The sequence below is a fragment of the Apium graveolens genome, chromosome 1 (genome assembly GCF_009905375.1).
Source record: "Apium graveolens cultivar Ventura chromosome 1, ASM990537v1, whole genome shotgun sequence".
In the NCBI taxonomy this organism is placed as follows: domain Eukaryota; kingdom Viridiplantae; phylum Streptophyta; class Magnoliopsida; order Apiales; family Apiaceae; genus Apium; species Apium graveolens.
The window spans coordinates 108,988,130-109,001,208 of NC_133647.1; the positions used below are offsets into that span (position 1 = coordinate 108,988,130).

General features: G+C 29.9%; 1 long non-coding RNA gene across 1 annotated transcript; it reads right to left on the reverse strand.

The window, feature by feature from the left end:
• Positions 1–10,830: 10,830 nt before the first annotated feature.
• Positions 10,831–12,492, reverse strand: LOC141665656 (uncharacterized). Its single transcript, XR_012552099.1, has 2 exons — positions 12,214–12,492; positions 10,831–11,342 (listed from the first exon to the last, which is right to left on the reverse strand). It is a non-coding gene; the product is annotated as an uncharacterized LOC141665656 (long non-coding RNA).
• Between the last annotated feature and the right edge of the window lie 587 nt (positions 12,493–13,079).

The window sequence follows — 13,079 nt, forward strand, 5'->3', positions numbered from 1 at the left end:
AGTTCAGGCAGGCTGACATCCAACTTATTCATGTGAAAGTTCATAACAAACTGCGAGAACGAACTCGGAAGTGATTGCAAGACCAGGTCTTGGCTCAGCTCCCCATCCATGACAAAACCAAGTTGTCCAAGATGTTCAATCAAATTGATCATCTTAAGTACATGGCCATTCACAGATGATCCCTCAGATATCCTACACCCGAACAGCTCATTCGATATCTCATATCGAGCTGTCCTCCCTGCCACATCATACAACTCTTGTAGATGCATGAGGATAGTGTGAGCATCCATATGCTCATGTTACTTCTGTAGCTCAATGTTCATGGAAGCTAGCATGATGCATTGAGCAACATTTGCATCATCTATCCACTTACGATACACAACATGTTCATTATTATGTGCATCACTAGCAGGTTCAGTAGGCTTAGGTGAGTCAATCACGTATTCCAGCTTCTCAATCCTGAGAACAATTCTCAAGTTTCGAAACCAGTCAGCATAATTAGGACCAGTCAATTTGTGAGCATCTAGTATGCTCCTGAGTGATAGTGCAGAAGACATAAATGTACAAAGTAAATCTGTAAATGATAAACACATAACAACACTTAGCAAATATTCGATTTCATTTCAAAACACTATATGAATCGGGTCTTTATTCATAAGTGGCTCCCACTAGTTTTCTTAATTTATTCAACCCCCTACGTGAAAAATTAAGCATTCATAATGCTAGTGAGAATAGGGATCCTACATTCTATTACACAACCCTGGCTGTAGCACGAACCGCCATGCAATGTTCAATAGGCAGACAACTCTTGTCAATTACATCTTATGTTATTCCCTAATCAAACTTTAGCCTCTTGAATAATTGAGTCTCGGCTGTAGCACGACAAACTCAATATTCTAAGTCAAGTCTAACCCAACATTCCGTACAGTTGAATCAGTCCCCAAAGGCCCACGGCTGTAGCACGTACCGACCTTTAGATTCTTATTCAATGTACACATCTCTATGTAATAGACAAGTATTTCTTATTTCGAAATCAAAGCCCTTGGCTGTAGCACGAACCGACAATGATTCAAAAATAAGAACTACTTTCTACCATGTTGGAAGGCTATGACCGACACAAGCCCGTTGTGTCATTGGCCAATTACTACTTGATATTATTTAATTTTAGAGGGATTATATTACGTTACAATCATAATCATATTATAAAGAGATTTTTCCTTTTAAATTAAATATTTCAAATCAATAATCAATAATCAGACGATTCCCAGATCGGGTGGAGCATTGTCAAGAGGCGTCACTTAATAACCCTTTCTTACAGATAGAAATCTGTTGTTGACAGAATCATCCTTTCTCTCATATTGAAAATTCATATTCAATTACGTGTTTCATAAACACAAGAATCTCATGATTGTATTCATAATATTATTCTTAAGGTTATGAAACAATTTCACTATACTAGGTTGTCTAACAAACGCCTTATGTTCATTTAAGTTCACCTAAATCTATCATCGCATGATAAAACTAAGCATATATCACATATATCAACATGAATAAACATCAAGGTAGGCATGTTACATCATCTAGCACATTAGTCTAAGCATTATACATCTATATGTATCACATGAAGCATTTAAAATCAATTAAAACAGTCAAAAACATCTTTAAAACACTTCATGGAAATACAAACAGTTCAAAACTTTTATATAAACTAAAATGGATCACTCCATTAGATCCGTCTCGGAAAAACGAATCCAACGGTATATTGCACGCCCAAAACGGAGTTACGAAACTCCCAGAAAATCAATTTTAAAATCAACAGAAGGGCTGTAACGCATTACAGGAACGCGTTACAAGCCCTGTAACGCATTCCGGTGATGCGTTACAGCCTTTTAAGCCATTTAAAAGGTGTAACGCATTCCGTGAATGCGTTACAGATGTGTAACGCATTCCCGGAATGCGTTACAGATGTGTAACGCATTCCCGGAATGCGTTACACCCCTATTTTTTTTTTCTGCGAAACGCCGCCGCCTTCCTTTCTCGATCAGCGTGCCTGTACCTGTCTTCTCTGTGCTTCTCTTTGTCCATGCAGCAGCAATCAACAGACATTACAGCAGTACAGATATAGCAGATAATATATATATATACAACATATTATATATATATATATATATATATATGATTAATTAATTACGAATTTAATTTTAAGAACTTCAAAAATTCATAATAAAAAATCTATACATCATAAAATTATGAAAAAAATACTCAGACGATCTACAACACTTGTAGAACCCAGATCAACATTCAAAATAATTCTGAGAAACGATTTCTCATCAGACAAAATTAATCCATGATATAACTTGTAAAAATCATAATTAATTCATACAAGCACATAAAATTCTGAAATTTTTACCAGAGATCTATATGCATACAACCTATGCTCTGATACCATTGTTGGATTTTTAACGCAGCGGGGTCATGGAAAAACGCTTTTACACATACAAAATCCAAATAAAAGCATATAAATCGTGAATAAAAATTCGAGGGATCGAATCTAACCTTTAAAAATAATTCAGAGACAACGATCAGAGATCCTTAGCAGTTGCTCCTCAAGTGTGAAGCACTCCACCGGTATCCACCAAGAAAACGATGTTAAGGAGGAGGAGGAGGTGGAGAGAATTTGGTTTTCTAAAACTTTTGGGTTTCTGGGGTTAGAATAAAAATAGGGTCTATAATAGTGTATTTATAGGCAAAATTTTCAGCTGAAATTTTCCCATAAATATTATTATTATTATCCCATTTATTATTCTCATTAATAATTAAAACACCTTTTAATCATTAATCCTTTTTCTAAACACTTTAGAAATAATTCTCTCTCTTGATTTAATTTCCAAAAATTAAATCCTTAAATAATAATATTAAGAACTTTTCTTAATTAATTTATAATCAATTAAATCTCATTTAATCAATTATTAAATTTGCCAATTAATTATTTATTTCACAAATAAATAATTATTAGCCATTATTAATTAATTCCTGCACCATAAAATCATTCTCTTTTATGGTGTGACCCTGTAGGTTCAATATTAAGCCGGTAGTAGAAAAAAATAATAATAAAACTATTTTATCATTATTTATATAAATTCTCTAATTTATTAAATATGATTAATTAATTAATCATATTTATTCTACATCGTGAGTGATGCTTCTCAACATATCGCGACTATCCGGATAATATGAATTCACTGCTTAGAATACCAAGAATCTGTCAGTGAATAGTTACCGTACAATAAACTCCTTCTACCCTACAATGTCCCGATTAAATACAAGGCATGGATCTCGTGTCAAGCCTATCTAATTCAATCACTTGCTTACCATTTACTATGCTTAGTTCTATGCAAATTAGAAACTCCTTTCTAATTTCATTCACTCTGGCCAGAGATTCCTGAAGTAGCATAAGTGGATCAGCCTTGAACATTCGCTTCCTTCACTGGAAGGGGTAGATCCTTTATTGATCATACACTATCTTCGTGTACAAATTCCTATACCTAGAAGAGCCCTAATAATTGTCCCTGGAGACTAAGAACTAAACCAAAGCATAGTTCAGTGTACACAAGATGACTATGATGACCTCAAGTCTAAGGATACTTGTACAACTATCACTATGTGAACAACTGCTGACACGTGAGTGAACTCCATCAGTTGTTCAGCTGTGCGAGTCATGTTCAGTGAACTTATTCTATAATAAGCACCTACATACTAGCTATAGTGTCACCACACAAATGTCTATGAGAACAGACATCCTTCATAATGAAGCAAGCATAGTATGTACCGATCTTTGTGGATTATTAATTACCAGTTAGTAATCCTATGACCAGGAACTATTTAAGTTTAGAGTTATCATCTTTTTAGGTCTCACTATTATGATCTCATCATAATCCATAAAAAGCTTTACTCTAAACTATGGTATATCTTATTTAAACACTTAAATAGATAGAGCCCGTAATAAAAACAAAACAAGTCTTTATTAATATCAATGAAATCAAAATAGATTACATCAAAGTTATTTCTAAATCCTAATACATGATTGGACTTAGGACATATTCCTTTCAGAGATTAGCTAGCTAACCATTACAAATGCAACTAAAAGTATAGATAACTAACAATAAATATGCATAGAAGAATAAAGATAGCACCTACTAAAGAACACACAAGAATATATGTTACCTAATGTTTCGAATTTTATGACTAATCTACATGTATATTTTATGTTACATCCGTCCCAATTTATCTGTCTTATTTGACTTTTGATGGTCAAATTCACTCAACTTTGACCGTAAATAAAAGCTCATTTTTTCATCATTTTTAAAAATTAAAATATTCATATAAAAGTAGATTAAACATATTTTTTAATGATATAAATTTTATAAGTATTTTCGATATTATACTATGTGAAATTTTCGGTCAAAGTTAGGTCAATTTGACCGTAAAAAGTTAAACAAGACAGATAAATTGGGAGGGAAGGAGTAAAAATCTTAAATAACATTTTAAAAATAATTAAGTCTCATGTTTTTGAAACTTTTCAAATTATAGCTAGAGGGGTAAATACGCATTATCAGTAAATAGTTTCAGTTTTTATGTATTATAAAACATTTATAAGTTTATATATATGATATATATTAGCTAGCTAACCATTACAAATGCAACTAAAAGTATAGATAGCTAACAATAAATATGCATAGAAGAATAAAGATAGCACCTACTAAAGAACACACAAACACACAAGAATATATGTTACTTGATGTTTCGAATTTTATGACTAATCTACATGTATATTTTATGTTACCTCCGTCCCAATTTATCTGTCTTATTTGACTTTTGATGGTCAAATTCACTCAACTTTGACCCTAAATAAAAGCTCATTTTTTCATCATTTTGAAAAATTAAAATATTCATATAAAAGTAGATTAAACATATTTTTTAATGATATAAATTTTATAAGTATTTTCGATATTATACTATGTGAAATTTTCGGTCAAAGTTATGTCAATTTGACCGTAAAAAGTCAAACAAGACAGATAAATTGGGACGGAGGGAGTAAAGATCTAAAATAACATTTTAAAAATAATTAAGTCTCCTGTTTTTGAAACTTTTCAAATTATAGCTAGAGGGGTAAATACGCGTTATCAGTAAATAGTTTCAGTTTTTATGTATTATAAAACATTTATAAGATCATATATATGATATATATTAGCTAGCTAACCATTACAAATGCAACTAAAAGTATAGATAGCTAACAATAAATATGCATAGAAGAATAAAGATAGCACCTACTAAAGAACACACAAGAATATATATTACCTGATGTTTCGAATTTTATGACTAATTTACATGTATATTTTATGTTACCTCCGTCCCAATTTATCTGTCTTATTTGACTTTTGATGGTCAAATTCATTCAACTTTGACCGTAAATAAAAGCTCATTTTTTCATCATTTCGAAAAATTAAAATATTCATATAAAAGTAGATTAAACATATTTTTTAATGATATAAATTTTATAAGTATTTTCGATATTATACTATGTGAAATTTTTGGTCAAAGTTAGGTCAATTTGACCGTAAAAAGTCAAACAAGACAGATAAATTGGGACGGAGGGAGTAAAGATCTTAAATAACATTTTAAAAATAATTAAGTCTCAAGTTTTTCAAACTTTTCAAATTATAGCTAGTGGGGTAAATACGCGTTATCAGTAAATAGTTTCAGTTTTTATGTATTATAAAACATTTATAAGTTCATATATATGATATATATTAGCTAGCTAACCATTACAAATGCAACTAAAAGTATAGATAGCTAACAATAAATATGCATAGCAGAATAAAGATAGCACCTACTAAAGAACACACAAGAATATATGTTACCTGATGTTTTGAATTTTATGACTAATCTACATGTATATTTTATGTTACATCCGTCCCAATTTATCTGTCTTATTTAACTTTTGATGGTCAAATTCACTCAACTTTGACCGTAAATAAAAGCTCATTTTTTCATCATTTTTAAAAATCAAAATATTCATATAAAAGTAGATTAAACATATTTTTTAATGATATAAATTTTATAAGTATTTTCGATATTATACTATGTGAAATTTTCGGTCAAAGTTAGGTCAATTTGACCGTAAAAAGTTAAACAAGAAAGATAAATTGGGAGGGAGGGAGTAAAAATCTTAAATAACATTTTAAAAATAATTAAGTCTCATGTTTTTGAAACTTTTCAAATTATAGCTAGAGGGGTAAATACGCATTATCAGTAAATAGTGTCAGTTTTTATGTATTATAAAATATTTATAAGTTTATATATATGATATATATTAGCTAGCTAACTATTACAGATGCAACTAAAAGTATAGATAGCTAACAATAAATATGCATAGAAGAATAAAGATAGCACCTACTAAAGAACACACAAACACACAAGAATATATGTTACCTGATGTTTCGAATTTTATGACTAATCTACATGTATATTTTATGTTACCTCCGTCCCAATTTATCTGTCTTATTTGACTTTTGATGGTCAAATTCACTCAACTTTGACCCTAAATAAAAGCTCATTTTTTCATCATTTTGAAAAATTAAAATATTCATATAAAAGTAGATTAAACATATTTTTTAATGATATAAATTTTATAAGTATTTTCGATATTATACTATGTGAAATTTTCGGTCAAAGTTATGTCAATTTGACCGTAAAAAGTCAAACAAGACAGATAAATTGGGACGGAGGGAGTAAATATCTTAAATAACATTTTAAAAATAATTAAGTCTCATGTTTTTGAAACTTTTCAAATTATAGCTAGAGGGGTAAATACGCGTTATCAGTAAATAGTTTCAGTTTTTATGTATTATAAAACATTTATAAGTTCATATATATGATATATATTAGCTAGCTAACCATTACAAATGCAACTAAAAGTATATATAGCTAACAATAAATATGCATAGAAGAATAAAGATAGCACCTACTAAAGAACACACAAGAATATATGTTACCTGATGTTTTGAATTTTATGACTAATGTACATGTATATTTTATGTTACTTCCGTCCCAATTTATCTGTCTTATTTGACTTTTGATGGTCAAATTCACTTAACTTTGACCGTAAATAAAAGCTCATTTTTTCATCATTTTGAAATATTAAAATATTCATATAAAAGTAGATTAAATATATTTTTTAATGATATAAATTTTATAAGTATTTTCGATATTATACTATGTGAAATTTTCGGTCAAAGTTAGGTCAATTTGACCGTAAAAAGTCAAACAAGACTGATAAATTGGGACGGAGGGAGTAAAGATCTTGAATAACATTTTAAAAATAATTAAGTCTCATGTTTTTGAAACTTTTCAAATTATAGCTAGAGGGGTAAATACGCGTTATCAATAAATAGTTTCAGTTTTTATGTATTATAAAACATTTATAAGTTCATATATATGATATATATTAGCTAGCTAACCATTACAAATACAACTAAAAGTATAGATAGCTAACAATAAATATGCATAGAAGAATAAAGATAGCACCTACTAAAGAACACACAAGAATATATGTTACCTGATGTTTCAAATTTTATGACTAATTTACATGTATATTTTATGTTACCTCCGTCCCAATTTATCTGTCTTATTTGACTTTTGATGGTCAAATTCACTCAACTTTGACCGTAAATAAAAGCTCATTTTTTCATCATTTTGAAAAATTAAAATATTCATATAAAAGTAGATTAAACATATTTTTTAATGATATAAATTTTATAAGTATTTTCGATATTATACTATGTGAAATTTTCGGTCAAAGTTAGGTCAATTTGACCGTAAAAAGTCAAATAAGACAGATAAATTGGGACGGAGGGAGTAAAGATCTTAAATAATATTTTAAAAATAATTAAGTCTCATATTTTTTAAAATTTTCAAATTATAGCTAGAGGGGTAAATACGCGTTATCAGTAAATAGTTTCAGTTTTTATGTATTATAAAACATTTATAAGTTCATATATATGATATATATTAGCTAGCTAACCATTACAAATGCAACTAAAAGTATAGATAACTAACAATAAATATACATAGAAGAATAAAGATAGCACCTACCAAAGAACACATAAGAATATATGTTACCTGATGTTTCGAATTTTATGACTAATGTACATGTATACTTTATGTTACCTCCGTCCCAATTTATGTGTCTTATTTGACTTTTGATGGTCAAATTCACTCAACTTTGACCGTAAATAAAAGCTCATTTTTTAATCATTTTGAAATATTAAAATATTCATATAAAAGTAGATTAAACATATTTTTTAATGATATAAATTTTATAAGTATTTTCGATATTATACTCTGTGAAATTTTTGGTCAAAGTTAGGTCAATTTGACCGTAAAAAGTCAAACAAGGCAGATAAATTGGGACGGAGGGATTAAATATCTTAAATAATATTTTAAAAATAATTAAGTCTCATGTTTTTTAAACTTTTCAAATTATAGCTAGAGGGGTAAATACGTAAATAGTTTCTATTTTTATGTATTATAAAACATTTATAAGTTCATATATATGATATATATTAGCTAGCTAACCATTACAAATGCAACTAAAAGTATAGATAGCTAACAATAAATATGCATAGAAGAATAAAGATAGCACTGACTAAAGAACACACAAGAATATATGTTACCTGATGTTTCGAATTTTATAACTAATCTACATGTATATTTTATGTTACCTCCATCCCAATTTATCTGTCCTATTTGACTTTTGATTGTCAAATTCACTCAACTTTGACCTTAAATAAAAGCTCATTTTTTCATCATTTTGAAAAATTAAAATATTCATATAAAAGTAGATTAAACATATTTTTTAATGATATAAATTTTATAAGTATTTTCGATATTATACTATTTGAAATTTTCGGTCAAAGTTAGGTTAATTTGACCGTCAAAAGTCAAACAAGACAGATAAATTGGGACGGAGGGAGTAAAGATCTTAAATAATATTTTAAAAATAATTAAGTCTCATGTTTTTGAAACTTTACAAATTATAGCTAGGGGGGTAAATACGCGTTATCAATAAATAGTTTCAGCTTTTATGTATTATAAAACATTTATAAGTTCATATATATGATATATATTAGCTAGCTAACCATTACAAATGCAACTAAAAGTATAGATAGCTAACAATAAATATGCATAGAAGAAGAAAGATAGCACCGACTAAAGAACACACAAGAATATATTTTACCTGATGTTTCAAATTTTATGACTAATCTACATGTATATTTTATGTTACCTCCGTCCCAATTTATCTGTCTTATTTGACTTTTAATGGTCAAATTCACTCAACTTTGACCGTAAATAAAAGCTCATTTTTTCATCATTTTGAAAAATTAAAATATTCATATAAAAGTAGATTAAACATATTTTTTAATGATATAAATTTTATAATTATTTTCAATATTATACTATGTGAAATTTTTGGTCAAAATTAGGTCAATTTGACCGTAAAAAGTCAAACAAGACAGATAAATTGGGACGGAGGGAGTAAAGATCTTAAATAATATTTTAAAAATATTTAAGTCTCATGTTTTTTAAACTTTTCAAATTATAGCTAGAGGGGTAAATACGCGTTGTCAGTAAATAGTTTCAGTTTTTATGTATTATAAAACATTTATAAGTTCTTATATATAATATATATTAGCTAGCTAACCATTACAAATGCAACTAAAAGTATAGAGAGCTAACAATAAATATGCATAGAAGAATAAAGATAGCACCGACTAAAGAACACAAGAATATATGTTACCTGATGTTTCAAATTTTATGACTAATCTACATGTATATTAAAGTTTAGAAAGTAGTCGAATGCAAAATGATCCGCCATTAATTAAAAAATTTAACGAAGTTATCTGTAATATATATATAATCAAAATTAATCAAAACTATAAAAATTTGAAAAAACTATAATATACAAAATAAAAAAAATTAAAAATTAAAAAAAGTAATTCGGTTCTTTTGATCCCGAAACAGACCGAACACATCGAAACCAGAAAACCGAGAACTGAAATAGGAAAATTTCAAGAACTAAACTGGACCAATTTAATTGAAGAACCGGTCGAAACCGAACCTACGTCCCTACCAACTTGGTAAGATAATATATTATTAATCACTGAAATAATGAGATTATAAGATTGAGTAATATATCACCCTTTATCCCTTATTATGATAGTAACTTGATGATAAAATCATTTTCCTCGAGTAAATTATCATCCAAGCCCTATACCAAACTTGTATAGCCTTCTCACCAATCTAACTCCATAAATCTTTGTTATCCAAGCTTAACTACTCTGCAACAAATGTTAACATCTTGAACAATATTACAAGTATAATGATAAATATAATAAAAATTATCAACTCTCTCTCTCTATATATATATATATATGGGAATGATCAAATAGAAACTACAATTAAAAACTGGAAACCAATTTAAGCAATTAGATCAATCTAATCTAATTGTCCCCCTAGAAACACCACACCACATTCAACTTTTATTTAGAAAAAGAAAATTGTAAAAATAAGTTACATAACTATACTTTTTATGCACCTTGAAATGCGTGCCGGACACTTCCTCAAAAATGTAAATAATTGGAAGGGACTGAGGGAGTAATATATAGTCCTTACAAAATTCACATCTATCGGGTCTCTTTGAAAACCGCAAGTCTTATTTATCTTGAAAAGTTCCAGGCATTAAAAGAAAGTTAACGGATAAACCCATGATAACACTGATAGCTTGCTGATAGACTAAAAATATTGGAAAACATTAAGTCTTCAAAACAATGTTAGCAACACATGAAATATATCAAGATCAGCTTGCTAATAAATCGAAGAAACAAGCATAAACCTTACTTTCAGTTTGATCATCAAAATTATAGGAGTAAATACTAGATAGTATGATCTACAACTTCTTCAGAGTTTCCCTTATCCTCACTAGCTGGAGCTTTCTCACCAAGTCCTTTGAAGGAGCCTTGATTCTGAACTGCAGCAGCCTTCATAAACAAATTTTCCAAATCATATTCTTTAGCAAGCTTTTGACCACCACCAGCATAAAGATCCTGAAGATTGAGAGATTTATTTATACATGGAGTAGAAGTGGTCGGAAAAGGACCAGATCTAGTAGAAGCAGGAGTGTGTAACCCAATGACCAAATCATTTCAAAATTTGTTCTCTTCTGCAACTTCATCCAATTTCCTCAAAATCTGCTTGTGATCATTCCTCATTTCCAACATAAACTTTTTGAGTTTAGTCTCCACAACAAAATCAAGAACAATAAAAGATGGACCAGTAGCAACAATAGGAGATAAACACGAGGTTCAACTTGAATGACAACCTCATTCTTAACTTTCAGATTACACTGACTAAGATACTTCTAATCTAAGAATTTCTTAGCACACACAGAGTCAGTTTCTCCTGGTTCCATCCCATACCACTCAAATACCTTTGTTAGCAACAAATCATAGGCAGGCCAGTCACAAGCTTGCCTTCAAAAACTTCCATCAATTTTTTTAAAAAATTAAATCACTAAGGTGAAATTAAATACATCCAACAACATATGGCCTACCAACACATCCTGAGCTACATAGTTTGACCTAATACCCAACATAGAACAAATGTTTTCAATACAAATTTTTAACAGCAAGTGTGCCATAGGCAACACCTGACAAGTAGTAGAAGGGACAAACTCAACCAAATCTGACTTACTAGTGATAACCTTAAGTGGACATAAAGCAGAACAATTATACAAATCCTTAAGAATTCTCTTATTAGGAATTGACATTTTTGAAGGTGTCACAATACCCAAAATATCAATCAGAAGATTGATAATAAGGGTGATTTTAGATCCAACAAAAAAAATATGTTTGTTATCCTTATCAACCCATAGAATTCAAAACAAACTCAAGATAGCAAACACGACGTAATTTAGCAATAAACGAACCAAAACCTAAATCTGCAAAAAGTTTAATCGCCCCACAAGAATGAAAGATCTTACCAGAGATTGGTTTGCGAAAAAGAATCTTACAAGAACCAATATGCTTCGACTCAAATTGACTAAAAAACTTTGATCAAATAATAACATCAAGCTTTCAACGTTTCACTGCTTACCCAAGCACAGTTCGATCTACTCCTGATGGTTGATCATCACCACTCTCGAGATCCTGATTTGTGTCTCCTTCATCCAACAGTTTCCTCATACACTTCGAACCTAATGAAGCAACATCGATAAACATATTGTTATTCCCTAAAAATACAACAAAAATTGCACAAGGGTGGTTCAATTTAATTCTGGCTACTTTTGAGATTTTAAAAATGTTCTAGTGATTTGTTGTAATGTGGAATGAAAGAGTAATTGAAATTAAAACACTAAGTAATAAAACACAAGCTTTAAAATTTTTAAGTGGATTTGAAAGTATCCACCATATATATATATATATATAGGGAGTTGCTCAAATGAGAACCTCTTTTTTTATGAGATATGAGATCTAATCTCGACCCTTAATTTTTATTAATTTTTTATAATCTAAACCACACATTTTCATCTCCTCAGTTTCTCTCACTTGCCAAAACAATTATACACTGCTTCTCTACACTCCCCAACCAACCCACCCACCCCCACTCATCGTCATCATCGCCGCCGCCGCCCTCTCTCATAGCTCCACCCCACGTCGGTTCCGCCTCCTCTCTTTCTCTCTCCCTCTCTCCTCCTTTCAAATCCATTGCCTTCCGCCACCTGAAACTCCGGCGATACATTTTCGTTGCCTCAACCATCACTTCCACTCATCCATTGAATCAGGCTCGAATTGCAAATGCCTATTAAACCCAGATTTAATGTTACAATTAAATCGTCGAAGACATAGAATACGAAAGAGATTCACGTGCAAAAGTCGTGTAGTCGATTGGGACACCATTAAAGCTCTGCTCAAGCTCGAAACGGAAGCGATTTAGTGATTTTTCAGATAATTTTTAGTTTT